We start from the raw sequence: 4,694 nt of genomic DNA on the forward strand, positions 1-4,694 counted from the left end.
TTGGAAACTGTACAAAGGGATCGTACGTGACATGGGGGTGCGAAGAGACTTTCTACGTAGGAATCTTTATGACCAAGAAGTTCCTAGAACTAAGAAGCTTCTGCACAATTGAGGAATCAGCGAACGATGTGGACAAGACGCCCACAAATGAACGAGAGTCACTTCCAGTTCTATAGCTTATAGAGGATAAATATCTAGGATAAAAACAGAACTCTCAAAACAGAGTAAAAATCAAATAACCCATTAAAAGTGTACCTTGGACCTGATATATATGCTTTAGAGGAAGTGGACAGAGAACCTGTTCCAAGCTCTGGAGGTATTGGGGCCAGGGAGAATAGGCCAGAGATGAAGCAGACTATAGTCATATGCATTTGAATCAGAGATTCACACAATTTATACTCTTAATTGATAAATAGGTCACTTGAGTAAATTTCTCACGAGTTCAAGCTGGATACAATCACAAAGTCAAGTTGCATGTTGCAAAACTGTGGGTTTTTTTCACAGAGGTATATAAAGAAATAGCTAAAGTCCCTTGTAATGAATAATCCAAAATATACTCACTTCTATATGCTATACATGAGAGGGGCACAAGAACGCATATCAAGGACTCTTTCATATTTTTGAAGAAACTGAAGTAACTAGACTCTTGTCCATTTTCTTGGGTTTTCTCACAAGTACTCAGATATCTCACAGAACTTCCTGGGCCATGTTCTACTATCCCCCCATTATGTATTTTTTTTAAAATTTTTTATTGGATTTATTTAGAATTTCTTGCCTTTCTTTCTTTCTTTCTTTCTTTCTTTCTTTCTTTCTTTCTTTCTTTCTTTCTTTCTTTCTTTCTTCTCTTTCTGTCCTCTCTTTCTTTCTGTTCTTTCTTTCTTCCTTCCTTCCTTCCTTCCTTCCTTCCTTCCTTTCTTTCTTTCTTTCTTTCTTTCTTTCTTTCTTTCTTTCTTTCTTTCTTTCNCCTTCCTTCCTTCCTTTCTTTCTTTCTTTCTTTCTTTCTTTCTTTCTTTCTTTCTTTCTTTCTTTCTTTCTTTCTTTCTTTCTTTCTTTCTTCTCCAGATTTTATTCACCTCCTGGTTCACCCTCCAATTGTTCCACATATCACGCCTCCTCCCCACACCTGTCTCCATGAGAATGCCCCCTACCCCGGCCACCACCCACCCAACCAGACCTCTAAACTCCCCAGGGCCTCCAGTCTCTTGAGGGTTAGGTGCATTTTCTCTGACTGATCTCAGATGGAGCAGTCCTCTGTTGTATATGTCTTGGGGGCCTCATATCAGCTGGTGTATGCTGCCTGGTTGGTAGGCCAGTGTTTGAAAGCTCTCAAGGGTCCAGGTTATTTGTGACTGCTGGTCTTCTTATAGGGTTGTCCTCCTCCTCTGCTTCTTCGAATTTTTCCCTAATTCTACCTTAGGAGCCAGCAACTTCTATCCATTTGTTGGGTGCAAATGTCTGTATCTGACTCTTTCAGCTGCTTGTTGTGTTTTCCTGAGTGTGGTCATGATAGGTTGCTTTTTGTTAGTGCTCCATAGCCTTAGTAATAGTGTTAGGCCTTGGGACCTTCCCTTGAGCTGGATCCCACTTTGGGCCTATCGCTAGACCTTCTCTTCAGGCTCTTCTCCATTTCCATCCCTTTAGTTCTTTCAGAGAGTTAAAATTGTGGCTCAGAATTTTTTACTGTTTCATGGCAACTCCCTTCCTCACTTATGCCCGTCTTACTGCTGGAGGTGGACTCTATAAATTCTCTTTCCCTAATTTCAGGTTTTTCATCTAAGGTCCCTCCCATTGAGTCCTGAGAATCTCTCACCACCCGGGTCTCTGGTACATTTTATAGGGTACCCTTAACCTCCTACCTCCAGAGGTTGCCTGTTTTCATTCTTTCTGCTGACCCTCAGGGCTTTAGTCCTTTTCATCCACCCAATACCAGATCATGTTCCCCTCTAATCACCACCCTCCTGTCCACTTTCCCTCCCTATGCCCCACCCCCACCCCCATGTGATTGCTTTCTTCTACCTCCCAAGTGGGACTGAGGCATCCTCACTTGGGCCCTTCAGGTTGTTGACCTTTTTGAGTTTCGTGGACTGTATCTTGGGTATTCTCTACTTTTTTATGGTTAATATCCACTTATTAGTGAGTACATACCATGCATGTCCTTTTGGTTCTGAGTTACCTCACTCAGGATGGTATTTTCAAGTTCCATCCATTTGCCTGCAAAACTCAGGATGCCCTCATTCTTAATAGCTTAGTAGTAGTATTCCAAAGTGTATATGAACCACATTTTCTGTATCAGTCCTTCTGTTGTGGGATTCACAAAGAAGGCCTCTATGAACATAGTGAAACATGTGCCCCTGTGGAATGTTGGGCATATTTTGGGTATATACCCCAAAGTGGTATATCTGGCTCTTCAGGTAGATCTATTTCCAAATTTCTGAGGAACCTCTAGATTGATTTGCAGGCTTGTTGTAACAGTTTGCAATACCACCAACAATGGAAGAATGTTCCCCTTTCTCCACATCTTGCCAACATGTGCTGTTTCCTGTGGCATGCTGGGGCATCATTTAGGTATATTTCCAAGAGTATTATTTAGCAAAAACTAATCTTAGCAATAATAGAATGTATGGGGGAATCCTCATCCCTGAGCTCAAGCCTTACTACAGAGCAGCAGTGATAGAAACTACATGGTATTGTTACAGAGACAGACAGGTTGAATAACGGAATAGAATTGAAGACCCAGAAAAAAAAAAAATAACCACACATGTACAGGCACTTGATCTTTGATAAAGAAGCCAAATATACAATGGGAAAAAAAAAGCATTGTCAATGAATGGTGCTGGTCTAACTGGCAGCACCATTTCTGTATGTAGAAAAATGAAAATAGACCCATATTTGTCACTTAGCACAAAGCTCAAGTAGATCAAGACCCTCAACATAAAACCAGATACACTGAATCTAATAGAAGAAAATGTGGGAAAGAGCCTTGAATTCATTGGCACAGGGGAAATTTTTCTAAGCAGAACCCCAATGGCTCACACAAAGAATTGATAAATAAGACCTCATGAAATTATAAAGTTTCTGTAAGGCAAAAAACATAGTCAATAAGACAAATCAGAAAACTTCTGATTTCGAAAAGTCGTCACGAAACCCTACATTCTGTAGATGGCTAATACCAAAATATATAAAGAACTCAAGAAGCTAACCACCAAAAGTAGCCAAACAATCCAACGAAAAAATGGGGTACAGATCTAAACCAAGAATTCATAACAGAGGAGTCTCGAATGGCTGTGAAGCACCTAAACAAATGTTCAAGTCTTTAGTAATCAGACAAATGTGTAACCTCCCCCAGCCTGAAGCAGGCTGATCCAGACTTTGACCTTGCTGCCACTAAGATTACCTAGGGTGGAGCCTTCCTGCCTAGATGGTCTATTGTTCAGCCACTGCAGCTGTGCTGTTCACCTTCAAGACATTGCTACCTGCTGGGAGGACCCTGAGATATTCCAAAAACTACACCATATCCTGCAGCTGATTCCAGGCACCAAGAATGGATTGGTGGGAATGTGCCTCCTGATCATTATAAGCATACATTGCTATTAAAATATTTTTTTAACTTTTTTTTTACTCTTATTTTTTTTTAATTAGGTATTTTCTTCATTTACATTTCCAGTGCATTCCCAAAAGTCCCCCCTCCCCCAACTCACCTCCCCCCCCCACTCCCACTTCTTGGCCCTGGCATTCCCCTATACTGAGGCATATAAAGTTTGCATGACCAATGGGCCTCTCTTTCCTCTGATATCCGACTAGGCCATCTTCTGATACATATGCAGCCACAGACACAAACTCCTGGGGGTACTGGTTAGTTCATATTGTTGTTCCGCCTATACAGTTGCAGACCCCTTTAGCTCCTTGGGTACTTTCTCTAGCTCCTCTATTGGGGGCCCTGTGATCCATCCAATAGCTAACTGTGAACATCCACTTCTGTGTTTGCTAGGCCCCAGCATAGTCTCACAAGAGACAGCTATATCAGGGTTCTTTCAGCAAAATCTTGCTAGTGGATGCAATGGTGTCAGCGTTTGGAAGCTGATTATGGAATGGATCCCCAGATATGACAGTCTCTAGATGGTCCGTCCTTTCGTCTCAGCTCCAAACTTTGTCTCTGTAACTCCTTCCATGGATATTTTGTTCCCAATTCTAAGAAGAGGCAAAGTGCCTACCCTTTGGTCTTCGTTCTTTTTGAGTTTCATGAGTTTCACAAATTGTATCTTATATCTTGGATATTCTAAGTATCTGGGCTAATATCCTCTTATCAGTGAGTACATATCATGTGAGTTCTTTTGTGATTGTGTTACTTCACTCAGGATGATGCTCTCCAGGTCCATCCATTTGCCTAGGAATTTCATAAATTCATTCTTTTTAGTAGCTGAGTAGTACTCCATTGTGTAAATGTACCACATTTTCTGTATCTATTCCTCTGTTGAGGGACATCTGGGTTCTTTCTAAATTCTGGCTATTATAAATAAGGCTGCTATGAACATAGTGAATCATGTGTCCTTCTATCTGGTTGGAAAATTTTCTGGATATATGCCCAGGAGAGGTATTGCTGGATCCTCCAGTACTAATATGTCCTGATTTTCAGAGTGGTAGTACAAGCTTGCAATCCCACTAACAATGGAGGAGTGTTCCTCTTTCTCCACATC

This window comes from Mus caroli, chromosome 4 (assembly GCF_900094665.2).
Source record: "Mus caroli chromosome 4, CAROLI_EIJ_v1.1, whole genome shotgun sequence".
NCBI lineage: Eukaryota > Metazoa > Chordata > Mammalia > Rodentia > Muridae > Mus > Mus caroli.